Here is a 16,878-nt window from a genome sequence, read left to right as displayed (position 1 = left end):
GTGGGGAATATTGGTGAGGGAAGATGAATGAGTGTCAGGTATAGCTCTCAGGTCTAGATCATTAGAAGCCTTGAGATATGCCAGACATTCCTCAATAGGTGGGTCAAAAGAATCACTGGGATAGAGGGTGAAAAATTCATCTTCCGTCATAGCGTCAAGGGATAAATGGATGTTGGCAGGGTAGGACTCGCAAGGTGGCAGAGAAGAGTTGCAAAAGAGTTAAAGGAAATATTCCTTAATTTCCTCTACGTCCAAGGAGTATTTATCAAAGTTGGAACTTCCAAAGGCAAGGAATTTGTCCATCTGGTCATTCGGAAATGTGGTTTTCAAATAATCTTAAGCTAAGCTCTTGATCATGCTAACCTCTCCATCGATATTTGTATACGGTAACTGTTTGATTGTTTTAAAAATGTTAACCGCAACAAAAAGATGGCTAAAGGACAAGGACATCGAACCATCACGACAGTTTATAAACGCGTTGGTAGTTGTGAAGAAAGGGCGCCCTAAAATGATTGGAATAGAATCGTTAGCGACTTCGGTATCAAGGATAACAAAATCCACAGGATAGTAGAAATCCTGAACCTTAACCAGCATGTTTTCCACTACACCCTTAGGATACTTGATAGACCTATCAGCTAATTGCAACGTCATTGTTGTAGGTTACATTTCCTGTAGACCTATTTTTTATATAAATAATAAGGGAGTAAGTTAACACTCGCCCCGAGGTCTAATAAAGCAATGGTCGTATGAGTATCCCCTAAGGTACATTGTACAGTAGGACGACCAGGGTCCTTGTACTTAACGATTCCATTGTGTTCCATTAAAGTTGGAAACTATTTAGTTAAAAAGGCATCTTTAGGAATCTTTGTCTTACGCCTAGTAGTGCACAACTCTTTAAGAAACTTAGTATGGTGAGGTAACTTTTTAATCGCTTCAAGAAAAGATAAGTTTATAGTTAGATTTTTAAAAACTTCCCTATTCTCGCCAAAATTTGTATCCTTGTTTAACATAGCTAATTTCTGAGGAAACGATGGTTTCTCTCTATATTTAGCATATGGATCAACAGGATGGTTAACCTTGCTTTTCTGTTTCTTAGGCTGTGGTTTAACTGGTACCTCTATAGGGGTAGGACCTTCAGTTTCTGTTTCGGTATCTAGTGTAATATCTGGTGTAGGGACTACTGGTGGGGTAACTATAGACATAGTTACTTTGTTATGCACCACTCTGCCTGAACGGAGAGTGGTGATGGAATTTATCTCACCTACGTTTGCATTTTCGTTACTAGTATTACCGTTTACCTCAAAGGTTGTGTTTGGTGTTTTAGGATTAGGTATCGCTTGTCCTGGAAACACACCTTTGGGTTGTACTTTCTCTTGAGCTAACTGCTGTAAGGAAAGTTGGATGGCTTGTAAAATCTATTGTTGAGATTGCATAAAGGTATCAAAACGATCCGGTTGTGGAGTAGTATTTGCTACTAGTTGTGTGACAGGAACTATATCCTGTTGATTATTAATGGGTGGATTTTGGTAGGTATTATTTACCGAAATGATACCTCTATTAGTATTATAATTATTATTGTTATAATTATTATAATTACCCTGACCTTGTCCTTGCCTTGGTGGACCTTGGTTGTAATTGTTTGTTGGCCTAACATTTGGGTTAAACAACCTTGGAGGTTGTTGATTATTTTGCCAACCGAAGTTGGGGTTTTGTTGCCAAGCTGTGTTAGGTTCGCTATTAATGGAACAAATATTATCTTGATGTGACTATTGTTGTTCATAAGCAAGAGGACAATAGGAGTCGGGATGCTATGGACTCAAATAGAAATTACATGGATCGGTGTTGACATTCATGACGGGGATAGGCGTTTGTTGAACAGAAATAGCCTCTACCTTTTTAGTTAGAGATTCGATTAAAATTTTAAGTTCCGGATCAGGTTTCATCTCAAACATACCGGCGGCTTTAACTGTTATAGAAGAACTAGCGGAACAGGAGAAATCGTCACTAACCCCCCGTTATTATTATGCTTAGTTTGATATTCTAAAAATTTATAAGCCTTTGAGGCTCCCTTACTTAGGAAACTACCCCCATTCATTATGTCAAGCACCTCCTTGTGGTGGTGTAACAGTCCCTTGAAAAAGGCACAAACTAGCGTGTCTTTCGCGAGGTTATGGTGTGGACACTCTATAAGTAGATCGGTGAAATGATTCCAAGCCTCTGAAAATGATTCATGAGGATTCTATCGAAAGAAATGAATCATGGAAAGCATTTCATCGATCTTCAGTGGTGGGTAAAAATATTCCATAAATAGTTGAACAAGTTTAGCCCACGAGTCCACATAATTTGGCGGTTGGGCAGTTAACCAAGGCACCGCCTTATCGGCTAAACTGAAGGGAAATACCCTCAGTTTAATTTGTTCAGCACCAACTGTAGGATGGTGGAATGTAGTAAGGACTTGGTTAATCCTACGCATGTGCTGATAAGGCTTTTCATGGTCTAACCCATGAAAAACGGGTAACAAATTAAATATATTTGGGGGGATTCGAAAATCCCCCACTGGGTCTAATAGAATGATGCATGATTTAGGGCAATCGTTCAAGGCTTTGTAAAAGTCAGAGAGAGGAGACTCTCTTTCTTCAGCCATTATTTCAGGTGGTGTGTGTGGTATATTAGCTAGAGGTGTAGTGAATGATATACTAGAAAGGCAATTTTGTTGACGGTGCCGGTTGATTACGTTAGGCGTTTTTCTTCTGCCTGACCATAATCTCATGCAAGGCTAAGTCAATCTTAACGAAACACAACAACACTCCAAACAATCCTACTATGCTAGTATGAACCTCTAACAGGAGATGCGAGGTGTGGAATAAAAGAGTACATGAATGCCTCCTTGCTTCGCTTATGAATAACGTCTTGTTTACGCGTGCTCAGTGTGTATAACAAGTTAAAACACTGAAAACTATGAAGAAATGGAAATTTGAAACAAACCTGTGGAAATCGGGTAGTTTCAGCAGTGGGCGCAGGTCACGCTCAGAATGGGCCTAGGTAGGGCACATGTTGTGCTCAGGTCAAGCTAGAGTTCCATGCATTTGGGCACGGGTGGCGCTCCAATTTAGCCTTGGTAGGGCGCGGGTCGTGCTCAGGGAAAAACTCAAGGTCCAGGCACTTCAGCATGGGGGGATCTTGTGTTTTGCCTTGGCAGGGCGTGGGTCGCGCTCAGCTAAAAAGTGGAGTTCCAGGCGCTTGTGCGCGGGTGGCGCTCCAATTTAGCTTGCCCAGGGCGTGGGTCGCGCTACGTGTAATTCTTCGAGAAAAATTTTCAGTGCTGAAACGGACAACCACAGTGAGAATCAAACAAGGGTGGGTGGGTTATGGGACTTTGGAAAACTAACAATTCTAAAGAAACAATACTAAAGGGAACTAAGATGGCAGCGGCGCCATTTGATATTGCATTGGGTAATTCGACCTAGGTGCTGACAACGAATGCAAGCTTTGCAATGTTCGTGTGCATTGCGAAAAAGGGTAGACTAGTACAAACCACATTGTAAAACCTTGGCGGTAATTTTCTTCCCACTGAAATGACCTCCTCAAGATTGTTCATGGCAAAAAGATAACACGTCGGTGTGTTCCCAGTCAGGAATGCAGCGACGAATGAGTTGGTCGGAACAATACTTAAAGAGGTTGGGGTCATCCCATAAATAATATTTTATAGTGGATAAGAAATTTTTACGATCAGGACGTGACCAAGAGGAAGAAATTTCCTCAGTAACTAGGTAGTTAACGATATCCACGTACCATGGAGAGGAGAAAATGGAGTACAAATGCTCATCTGCAAAGGAATCACAGATGGCTTCAGAATCACTATCAACGTCACCAACCATTCTTGATAAATGGTCGGCCACGACATTTTCGATTCCTTTCTTGTCTTTGATTTCCAGGGTGAATTCTTGCAAGAGAAGGATCCAGCGGAACAATCGCTGTTCCGCATCTTTTTTCGCGAGTAGGTACCGAAGTGCGGCATGGTCAATATATACGATGGTGGATGATTCGACCAGGTAAGGGAAAAATTTATCCAAAGCATAGACAATAGCTAGGAACTCTTTCTTAGTTGTCGTGTAATTACGTTGAGCGTCATTAAGAGTTTTACTAGTGTAGTAAATGACAATGGGTTTGTCATCACGTCGTTGGCCTAGTACGGCGCCAATAACAAAGTCGCTAGCGTCACACATTAGTTCGAATGGTTGAGACCAATTAGGGGGTTGAATGATAGGAGTGGTAGTCAGCGAGGTTTTTAGAGTTTCAAAAGCTTGTTTGCAATTGAAATTGAAGTTGAAGACCGCATCTTTAAGCAGGAGATTGGTTAAAGGTCGAGCAACTTTACAAAAATCCGGAATTAATTACCTATAAAACCCAGAGTGGCCTAAAAAGGCACGGATATCGCAAACTATTCGGGGGATAGGTAGCGAAGCAATTGTAACAATTTTATCTTTATCAACCTCTATCCCGTCTTTCGAAAAAATATGACCTAGAACAATTCCTTTGGTAACCATGAAATGGCACTTCTCCCAATTAAGTACCTGATTTTTTTCTTCACAACGTTTTAACACTTTAGAAAGGTTGGATAGGCAATTGTCAAAGGAATTTCCATAAATGGAAAAGTCGTCCATGAAGACTTCCATATAACGTTCCACCATATCACTGAAAATGTGAAGCATGCAGCGTTGGAAAGTACCTGAGGCATTGCAAAGACCAAAAAGCATTCATTTGTATGCAAAAGTTCCAAAGGGACATGTGAAAGTTGTTTTTTCTTGATCGGCGGGATCGATGACAATTTAGAAGTAGCTGGAATAGTCATCAAGAAAATAGTAGTAAGCATGACCGACTAAACGTTCTAGCATCTGGTCAATGAATGTAAGAGAGAAGTGATCTTTACGTGTTCTGGCATTAAGTTTGCGATAGTCAATGCAAATTCTCCATTTCAATGGAATGCGAGTGGAGATGCATTCACCATTTTCATTTTGAACAACTTGAATGCCGGACATTTTTGGAACAACATGGACATGACAAACCCAGTCACTATCAGAGATAGGGTATATGATACCTGCATCAAGTAAACATAAAACTTCCTCCTTCACCTCCTTTTTCATGGTGGGGTTAAGGCGCCATTACGGTTCTCGTGATGTCTTTGTGTCGTCATCTAGATATATGCGATGCGTGCATACATTAGGGTTTATTCCATTGATATCATCTAAAGACCACCCAATAGCGGAGCAGTGTTCACAAATGACACGAATCAAACATGTTTATTTGTCGGTAGTCAAATGAGAAGAAATTATTATAGGGTGACTACCATCGGGATCGAGATGCATGTACTTTAAATCAGAGGGTAGAGGTTTTAAATCAGGAGTTGGAGGAGTGGGGATCAAGGATACGTGAGAAGCCGTCTCTTCAATGGAAAAGAGCGAGTCCGAATCTTCTGAATCAGTTGGCAACGCAGTAGTAGGGTCAAATAGTGGTACTGACTTTAATAATGCATGGACACCCTTAATGTACGAGTCATCATCAAACTCAGGATTATCAAAAGAAAGAAATTGGTGTACCTCGTCTGGGGGAAAAGAGTTTGTGAAATATTCCTATGCCAGACTATCAATTCAACCAAGCTAATCTCACCCTCAATATAAGGATCGGGAAGTTGTTTCATTAAGTTAAATACATTGACTTCTATAGAAAGTTCCTAAAAGACATTGTCATTGAACCATCCCGATAATTTATTAGAGCGTTAGCATTTGCAAGAAATGGTCGTCCTAAAATGATAGAAATGGAGTCACAGGCAACTTCGGTATCTAGAATTACAAAATCGACAGGGTAGTAAAAATTTTGGACCTTTACTAAGACATTTTCCACGATGCCCTTTGGGTACTTGATAGAGCGATCCGCGAGTTGCAGGGTCATGTTGGTAGGTTTTAATTCATGAAGACCTAACTGCTTAAATAAGTAGTAGGGTTGTAGGTTAACACTGGCACCTAGGTCTAAAAGTGTGGTAGCGGTATACTTGTTGCCTAACGTGCATGGGACAGTTGGTCGACTAACCACACCATTGGTAATAGTAATGGAGGGAAACCGCTCACTGAGGAATGCTTGTTAAGGAACATTCGTTCATCGTTTGTTGGTGCACATGTCCTTCAAAAACTTGGCATGCTTGGGCAAATGCTTAAGTGCATCTAGAAAAGGTAGGTTTATGGTCAAAATTTTGAAGGTTTCTGATAAAAGTAAAATGATAGTTTTACCTACGAATAAGTTACGAGACTCAAACCCAAGTAAAACTAAAACTAAACTTGAGTGTGTTATTTTATCAAAGATTTTCTACTCTCGATTCTATCGAAATAAAGTTGGAGTAAAAGATTCGTTCTACTCCTAGTTCTTTAGAATTCGCGTTTCCTAAGATTACCAACCTATCCAAGGTTAATGAGAGTTTTACGAAATTTATACTACGATGGAAATTTAACTAACAAGATATGATTTATACGACTACGAAATGCTAAATTGAATCTATGATAAGGAATTATGGGGGATTGATTCCACCTTAACTCGATTTAATTTACTAACGAAGAATAGCCGTAATCCAAATTGAACAGCTTTCGCATAACAACTGGTTCTTCCTAATCCCTAGTTGTTCATGGTAATCTCTACCAACTAACATCTAGCATGTGAAACAATCAAACCCATTCTCATGGTGAACTAATCGTTTTCTAGAATGGAATGGGAAATCATGACTATTTTACGCTTAACAAAAATCAAGCTTCATCAAGGCTTCTTCAACCCCCTCTAATGGAGGTTTAGCCTAGAATCATTATGCTATCATTAATATATAAATTTAAGCAAGACATGATATAAAGATTATAACTTTGCTTATTTTTACTAAATGGAAATCTACTCATGCAAGATTTAATTGAAACTATTAATGATAAATAACTAAATCTATGAATTGAAACTACAATGATTTAATGAAATGAAACTATATTATGAAGAACTAACTAACTTTATTAATCTAATGAAGAAATAACAATTGATTCAATAACTAAATTAAAAATCTACTTTGTTCTAAACTAATTACTTGAACATAAAACTAGATCTAAAACTATTCTATAATGGCTACTTGCTACCTAAACTAATTATTACTTAAGAGTTAAGTCTTGTGTCTTCAAATGGAGGAGACAAGATCCACATTTTCGTGCATGGGCTGAGGAGCCATGTTTTGGGCCGGAAAATCGAGCCCAAAACCCAATTTCTTCAATCCACAGAGGCTTTTTCAGCTGGATTTTGCTTCAACAAACTTTTTGTCTACTTCTGCTCATCAGATTAGGTCAAGCCTTAGACCATTGGAAAGATCTTTTCGAGTCGGTGGTTTTGACAAAAGGTAGGCCTAATTCTGAAGTCTGAGTCTAAAGATACGATCTTCGGAAGTTCTGTTGACTTTTATGTGCTGTTTCTGCCCCCGTATACTTTGACTTTTCAGTTTTGACTAGGCTTTTTAAAGGCTTTTTTTCCTTCAATCTTGGCCTTTAATCATAGTACTCCTTAGCAACCAACCCTTGCTCCTTTATCTCGCAAAAGTGATACATTTCTGCATATAATTGACTCCAATGCCTGAAATACCTAAAAACACGTAATCAACATTGATAAACGATAAAAATGATAGTTTACTTACGAAATGAACGATAAAATTCAAAACGTAAGTAAACTAAAACTATAACGTGTCTATATTTTATCAAAGATTCTACTCTCAATCCTATGAGATATAGTGGAGTAGATGATTCGTTCCACTTCTAGTCCTTCCCAAATGCAAAGTTCTCTACAAAGCGATAAGTAATCTTAACTAAAAAGTCTAATGAGAGATTTACTTAAATGGCAACTAGACTACGATGCAACTACCCACAAGATGCAACTAGTTAGACTATTATAACAACTATGGGAATGCTACGTTGATTCTATGATAAGGAGTTAGAGGGGATTGATTCCACCTTAACTTCGACTTAATCCTACTAACGACGAATCGTTGTAATCCGAATTGAACTTTCTAAATAAATTGCGAGAATAATATGGTTACTCCTAATCCCTAATTACACATGGCATTTCTACCAATTCATAACTAGCATGTGAACGATTACACCCATTCTCATGGTGAACTAATCATTTCTAGAGTGGAAAGGAAATTACGGCGACTCTACGATAATCGAGAATCAAGCTTTCATCAAGGCTTCTCAACCCCTCAAATGGAGGTTTACCCGAGAATCATTAATCATTCCCATCATTCCAATGAAATTCAAACAAGACATGATATCAAGATTTGAACTTTGCTTATTTAAACTCAATGGAAACTAATCATGCAATAATTTAATTAAACTAATAATGACATCAATGAATTGCAATAGATGTTTAATGGAAAATGAAGCTAGATTATAAAAAACAACTAACTTTATTAATCTAATGAAAAGTAACAATGATTCAATAATCTATATTAAAACAAGGTATGAAAACTAATTAATTAATGGGATAAAACTCAAAACTAGATCTAGATCTATCTTTTTCTAACCTTAAACTCCATTAACATTAGCTTCCTAACCTAACTTATTTTCTAACCTAACTATCTACCATTAACAAAGAGTCAAGCTCTTGGAATTTGAGTCGACCGAAAGAAACACACAGTGGTGGTGGCGCGACAGCTCACAATTTTGAAATTTTTGGTGGTTTTTGGTTTTTTAACTTGGTGGAGGTGGTGGTGGAAGGATTTAGAGAAGATTTGAAGTGGATTTTTGATGGTTGGCGTGGGTTAGTTTAGGTTTCTTATTATTATTATTATTTTTAGGTTTTGAAGCTTTGGTGGTCGTTAATGGAGGCTTAGAAGTGAAAAACGCGACTGTTGGTGCAAAGGTAAGGGCCATGGAATTAACTATACCGAAGTTGGGCCAAACCCAATTCGAAAATTTAATTTTTCGATTTTTATATGCAACTTCAAACTAAAATTGCCGCCGTTACGGTCCAATTTTTGATACAACACCCCGATGAGATATGGAAATGATCAGGAGAGAATTTCCAATCCAATGATCCATAAAACACTCTATTCCAACTGTGGATGACATATAAGATAGTGAAAAACGCCTCGAAGTGCGTGAATGACATATGTTATGTGAACGAATGAACTATAAATTCATAGAATATGTCAACCCGAATCGAATTACAATTAAACGGCCTAAACAACTCTAATGGGACATAAGACATTCTAGGACGGAACACGAACACCCCACCCCGAAACAAATTTTTTACAACAAAGTTTAGAAAATTTGTTTTTTAAGTGGGTCTTCTAAAGTCAGATTCGCGAGACTTCCTAGATTACTATATTTATTCTTTAAAAAAAATTATATATATATATATTTTGCTTTTATAAGGAAAACAATAAGAAATAAGGACATAATTCACCCCATAGAGAAACATGACTCAAAAATCCGAGAAAACATGCAATAATGGAAAACGTGAATTATGTTAAATGTGGACTTAGGATCCGGTACTTACAGCCACACACTCCATAGGGAGGGCCCGGTTACCTTAATGGTGCACTCACCAATAAATGGAAATGAAAGGAAATGCACCAAACACAAAAGTTGAGTCGTTTATAGTTAGATACTCGAGACTTTATCTAACATATGTATGAACATGCAGTTTATCATATATCAACAACCAAAATAGTTGTGGATCATTCCATAAATAAATATCACAGAAAACATATCCAAACACAATCAAGCACCAAGATTTCCTATGGCGGCAACCTAGTGAAATGAAAGCGAAGTCGGACAACCCTATAACATAACCTAGCATGCATCTTCTTTTTCATTTTTGAACGAGAGGGTGTCCTAGTGAATAAGTGTGGAAAAGTGAATGGTTATGGAAGATATGGTGGATATATATGGATAAGTTGTAGAAGGAAAGCATGGAAAAAATAAGGATGTGTGTTTAGCATAAAACTCATTCATAGTGTAGGTAGGGACTGTCTCAATTCTGAAAATGAAGGTGTCAAATGGTTTGTCCTTCTAAAGTATTTGTTTACTAGGTGGGTTTAAAAAAATTATGAAAACATCCTGGAAAGAAACAAAAGGATCGAGAGTGCAAACTCGAGATCCCTTTGAAAGGGGGAAAGAGGGGAGTCGAGCTGGATGTTGTGCAAAGTAGTTCTTGATTGGGTGAATCATCACCTGCTCTAAGAAACTCATCGAATTCCTCATCTAGATTGGTCATATCCACGTTACTATAATAGTGCTCTATATCTTTGAGAAAGTCATCTATCTCATCCTCATCCGTAATATGTGTATCGACTAGTGTAGGGATGAAAATGTTGGAGTCTAAACTTCCAAAGGAAAGAAATTTGGGCATATGATTATCAGGGAACGTGTTGTTGAAATAATCTCGAGCGAAGCTCTCGATCATGTTAACCTCTCCATCCATAGACGAATCGGGTAAATGTGTCTTTGTTTTAAAAACATTTACTTCAACTGCAAGATGGCCAAAAGACATGGACATTGAACCATCACGGCAATTAATGAGCGCATTGGTAGTTGCCAAGAAAGGACGCCCTAAGATGATCGGGACAGAGTCGTTAGCGACTTCTGTATCATGGATGACAAAATCAGCCGGATAGTAGAAATCCTGAATTTTTACCAGCACATTTTCAACCACACCCTTAGGATACTTAATAGACCGATCAGCTAATTGCAACGTCATTTTAGTGGGTTACATCTCGTCTAGACCTATTTATCTATACAAATAAAATGGGAGTAAGTTAACACTAGCCCCCAGGTCTAATAACGCCATGATATAAGAATCTCCTAAGGTGCATTGTACAGTAGGACGACCAAGGTCCTTGTACTTAACAATTCCATTATGTTCAGATAGAGTTGGGAATTGTTCTATTAAAAAGGTGTGTTTTGGTATATTGGTCTTACGCCTAGTAGTACACAACTCCTTAAGAAACTTAGCATGGTGTGGTAGCTTTTTAATAGCTTCGAGGAAGGGAAGGTTTATAGTTAGATTCTTGAAAACGTCCCTAATCTCCTCATAATTAGTATCCCTAGTTAACATGGCTAATTTTTGTGGAAACGGTGGCTTCTGTCTATATTTAGCAATGGTATCACCTGGATGTTTAACCTTGGCTTTCTGTTTCTTAGGTTGTGTTATAACCGGTACCTCTACGATGGTAGGCTCTTCAGTTCTATTTCCAAGATTATCTAGTAAAATAGCGGTGTAGGGGCTTCTGGTGGGGTAACTATTGGCATAGTTACTTTGTTATCAACCACTCTGCCAGAACGGAGAGTGGTGATGGCCTTTAGCTCACCTACATTTTCATATTCATTACTAGTATTATCGGTTACCTCAAAGGCTATGTTTGTTGTTTTAGGATTAGGTATTGCGTGACCTGGAAACACACCTTTGGGTTGGGCTTTATCTTGGGCCAACTGTTGGGTTAAATTATTAACGGATTGTAGAAGCTGTTGGTTAGATTGAGCCATGGTTTGGAAAAGTTTTTGGCTCACTTGTATGAAGTTTTCAAGACGATCCGGTTGTGTGGGTGTAGCAGTAACGGGTGGTGTGACTAGAACTATCTCGCGTGAATTATTTATTGGCGTATTTTGATAGTTATTATTTACCGGGACGATACCTCTATTAGCATTATAATTATTATAACAACCTTGACCTTGTAGTTGACCTTGTCGAGGTTGCACTTGGTTGTTGTAATTATTAAAATTACCCCGACCACAATCCCCTGTCGTGGTGGAGCTTGGTTAAAACTGTGCGTTGGCCTAACATATTGATTATTGTACCCTAGCGCGGTGTGGCGTGTTGGTTATTTCTCCAACCGAAGTTGGGATTTCGTCTCCAAGGGCGTTAGGTTCACTATTAATGGAACAAGCCCGTTCATAGGCTATAGGACGATGGGAGTCGGGATGCCGAGGACTCCAACGTAAACTACATGGATTTGAATTTACATTCATGACGGGATAGGCTTTTGTTGAACAGAAATGGCCTCTACCTTTTTAGTGAGTGATTCGATTAGAGTTTTAAGCTCGGGATCGTGTTTAATTTCAAACATACCGCGACCTTAATCAGATTTGAAGAACTAGCTGGCCGGTGGATATCGTCACTACCCCCGTTGTTATTTCGCTTAGTTTGATCCTCTAAAAATTTATAAGCCTCCTGGGCTCCTTTGTTAAGAAACTACCCCCATTCATTATGTCTAGGACTTCTTTATGGTGGTGTAGAAATCCTTTGAAAAAGGCACGAACTAACGTGTCTTTCGCTAAGTTATGATGTGGACACTCTATAAGGAGATCGGTGAAACGATTCCAAGCCTCTGAAAATAATTCATGAGGATTTTGTTGAAAGAAATGAATCTTGGAAAGCATCTCATCCGACTTTAGGGGTGGGTAAAAATGTTCCATAAACAGCTGAATAAGTTTAGCCCACGAGTCCACAGAATTAGGTGTTTGTTCAGTTAACCAAGATGCCGCCTTATCGGCTAAGATGAAAGGGAATACCCTGAGTTTAATTTGTTCCGCACCAACCGTAGGATGGTGGAATGTTGTTATAACTTGTTCAATCCTACGCATGTGCTGATAAGGTTTTTCATGGTCTAAACCATGAAAAACGGGTAACAAATTAAAATATTTGGGGATTCGAAATCCCCAATCGGTCCGCTAGAACGATGCAAGATTTGGGGCTATCGCCAAGGCTTTGTAGAAGTCGAGAAAGGAGTCTCTCCTTCGGGCATTGTGTCGGTCGTGTGTGTGTGAAATAGTAGCTAGAGGTGTAATGGGTGGTATACTAGATAGAATTGTTTGTTGATGTTGTTGTGTAATTACGCTTTGGTGTTTTGTTCGACCCGGACCTTAATCTCATACAAGGCTAAGACCAAATTTAGCTAAACACATCAACACTCCAAACAATTCTGATATACTAGTATAAACCTCTAACAGGAGATGCGAGGTATGGAAGAAAGGAATACTTGATTGCGTCCTTGCTTCGCTTATGAATAGCATCTTGTTTACGCGAGTTCAGTGTATATAACAAGTTAGAACACTAAAAAACTTGAAAAATCGAAGTTCGAATCAAACCTGTGGAAATCCGGCAAAATCATCTTAGTAGCGGTGGAATTAAGCTCACTTTGGCTGGTCAAGGCTTCGATGTAAGTTCAAGTTACAGTGTTTTAGGGTGGGTCGCGCTCGAGATGGGGGCGGGTCGCGCTCAAGGTTCCAGGCGTATGGGCGCAGGTGCGCTCGCTTTGGGCGCGGTCGCGCTCCGTGTATTTTTTCGCGGAACTTTTCAATGCTGAAACGGACAACCACAGTATGAATCAAACAAGGGTGGGTGGGTTTAATGGGACTTTAAGAAAAGTACTTATACTATGAAAACAATGCGAAAGTGAAACTAAGATGGCAGCAGCGCCATTTGATAAACGATAAAAATGATAGTTTACCTACGAAATGAACGATAAAACTCAAAACGTAAATAAACTAAAACTATAACGTGTCTATATTTTATCAAAGATTCTACTCTCAATCCTATGAGATATAGTGGAGTAGATGATTTGTTCCACTCCTAGTCCTTCCGCATGCTGTGTTCTCTACGTATAAGTAATCTTAACTAAAAAGTCTAATGAGAGATTTACGAAATGGCAACTAGACTACGATGCAACTACCCACAAGATGCAACTAGTCGACTATTAGAACAACTATGGGAATGCTATGTTGATTCTATGATAAGGAGTTAGAGGGGGATTGATTCCACCTTAACTCGACTTAATCCTACTAACGACGAATCGTCAGTAATCCGAATTGAATCGCTTCATGAGAACAATATGGTTACTCCTAATCCCTAATTACACATGGCATTTCTACCAATTCATAACTAGCATGTGAACGATTACACCCATTCTCATGGTGAACTAATCATTTCTAGAGTGGAAAGGAAATTACGACGACTCTACGATAATTGGAATCAAGCTTTCATCAAGGCTTCTCAACCCCCTCAAATGGAGGTTTACCCGAGAATCATTACGCTATCATTCCCAATGGAATTCAAACAAGACATGATATCAAGATTTGAACTTTGCTTATTTAAACTCAATGGAAACTAATCATGCAATAATTTAATTAAACTAATAATGACATCAATGAATTGCAATAGATGTTTAATGGAAAATGAAGCTAGATTATCAAAAACAACTAACTTTATTAATCTAATGAAAAGTAACAATGATTCAATAATCTATATTAAAACAAGGTATGAAAACTAATTAATTAATGGGATAAAACTCAAAACTAGATCTAGATCTATCTTTTTCTAACCCTAAACTCCATTAACATTAGCTTCCTAACCTAACTTATTTTCTAACCTAACTATCTACCATTAACAAAGAATTAAGCTCTTGTTTTTATACTTTCAGATCCAAAAATCGTGCATGGGCTTGGAGCCATGTTTTGGGCCCGAGAATCAGGCCCAAAACCCAATTCTTTCAGTCCAAAAAGGCCTCTTCAGCTACAGTTGGCTTCAACAGACTTTTCGTCCACTTCTGCTTCTTTGATTGGGTCAAGGCTTAGACCATTGGAAAGTTCTTTCTGAGCCTGTCGTTTTGACATAAGGTAGGCCCAATTCCGAGGTCTGAGTCTTTGGAAATTCTGCTGACTTTGAGTGCTGTTTCTGCCCGCGTCGACTTTTCAGCTTTTGACCGGGCTTTAGACAGGCTTTGTCTTCTTGAATCTTGGCCTTTAATCATAGAACTCCTTAGCAACCGACCTTTGCTCCTTTATCTCGCTAAAGTGGCACATTTCTGCACAAAATGGACTTTGGAGCCTAAAATGTATAAAAACACGTAATCAATATTAACTATTAATTATTACTCACATAATTGGTCTAAAAGTATGACTGTTACAAGGTTAAAACTACAGTTTTGGGCTCTTATCAAGCATTAACTCTTATTTATTACTCGCATAATTGGTCTAAAAGTATTATTGTTAAGGGGTTAAAACTATAGTTTTGGGCTTTTATCAAACCACCCCCAAACAGCATTTTGCTTGTCCTCAAGCAAATAAGAGAAATTAGCATAAGTGACCAAAAATAGAGTTTTCACTACTCTCGTTTTGCCGAGTGCGATTGCATTGACCATATACAACAAGGCCTTAAACCACTAGGAATTCCCTAGTGGACGAGTTATAGCCTCGTGAGAGTTTTCCAGTGAAGGTACTCATAAACTTCATCTATACTACAATGACTAATAAATAAAACTATTGTTTCCTTATTTATTTATGCCTCAATTATCTATATATCTCACTAGTAATGAATACAGAATAATCAAGTCAAAACCTAAACTAATATATGCATAATAATCAATCATCTACGAATAAACATATATACAATGAGTAATACTATGAAATGCACTAGCAGGTCCGTTTCTGAGAAGTCGGAATAGCGTCCTTAAGTAGGTCTTCACATAAATATCTAGACGAAAACCACTCTGATTTTTCAGCTCAAGTTTCACTACTCCAGTACGCAGTGGGCACACTTTACCTTACAATCTCAATGACACACAAGGAAGTCGGAGTCAATCAAACACATCTACCACTTATTATCATACTACCCTATTCCTAATTGAGCTAGAGGTCTTTATTAGGTGTTGCGGGGATTAGGAGATGGTTTAAGAAGGAAGGAAATAGATATTCAAAACAAACAAGTCTAAGATAATAGAGTCTTAATATTATGTAGCTAGAGAAAACCTTGTTCTTTACTTTTGCTTCTACACTTTGTTTCCATCCATAGCCATATTTTTTCTTTTTTTTTCTTTGGCTTTTGACTCCTTTGATTCTATTTTTGGAGTTCTAACTCTTTATTTTCTTTTGATTTATTTATAATTTTTTTTTATTTGGATGGAAACTTTGTTTTCTTATCTGGAGCGACTAACAAATCTTGATTTCAAAGGTCTTTCTCTTTTCTATTCTTCATCTCTATTCTCAGACTCATTCAAAGAATGGGTAGGCTGATTTTTATTTTTATTTTGTTTTGTAAAAGGTTAAAGGAATTGTGGTTTATGAAAGGCTAAAGAAAAGCTCAGAGGGGCGACTAGCGGAATATAAGTTCGTAAGGTTTGAATTTCTAGCTATATCGATCCAAAGAGGGCCTATATTCTCGCTTAGGATATGGTATAGTGATCAAGCAAGTGGACGTGTGATCTCTATATCCAAATTTTACTTCTCCCTTGTGTCATTTCCCTAATGTTTCACTCATATAAGGTCTTAGGCTATATTCTCAAAGAATTTGTAGAATAACTACTCTAGCCTAGATTTCAGAAACTTACTGCCAACAATCATAGATACTAATGTAACTTATTTATAGATAGATGCAAAGATTATTACCTACATATTAACCTAAGTTTCTAAAAACTATTCTCATGCAAAAGCTACGTGAGACTTCTAGATTATTGAGAGCATAGAGAAAGAAAACAATACCAATATTCCTAAGTGTATAGCATAAACTTTTTATTTATATATTTGAATTTTTTTTGAATTTTTATTAGAAAACAAGTGCATACTGTACATATATATATCCTAACATATGTCTTAATTACACGTGTTTCTATGCCCCCAAACAAGAAGCATGTTTTGTCCTCAAAGTATTTAAATAAAAAAGGTAGAGAAATACCATTGAAACGCATGAAATTCTGGAACATCTGCAAAATAAGGTTAAACATACTAATATAGAAAATAAAAACTGACGCTACTCTATAAGAGTTCCACCCGTTATGGGGTTAAAAAGAATTAAATTGCTTGGGACATAAGCAGA

The 16,878-nt window shown here is 37.9% G+C and overlaps 1 pseudogene; it reads left to right on the top strand.

Annotated features, from left to right (window-relative positions):
- Positions 1 to 12,345: 12,345 nt before the first annotated feature.
- On the top strand, positions 12,346 to 12,439 carry LOC147525063 (small nucleolar RNA R71; annotated as a pseudogene).
- The last annotated feature ends 4,439 nt before the right edge of the window (positions 12,440 to 16,878 follow it).

The sequence above is a fragment of the Coptis chinensis genome, chromosome 1 (assembly GCF_015680905.1).
Source record: "Coptis chinensis isolate HL-2020 chromosome 1, ASM1568090v1, whole genome shotgun sequence".
Taxonomy (NCBI): Eukaryota; Viridiplantae; Streptophyta; class Magnoliopsida; order Ranunculales; family Ranunculaceae; genus Coptis; species Coptis chinensis.
The sequence above is the reverse complement of the archived record's forward strand: the minus strand, read 5'-3'. Positions and strand labels throughout refer to the sequence as shown.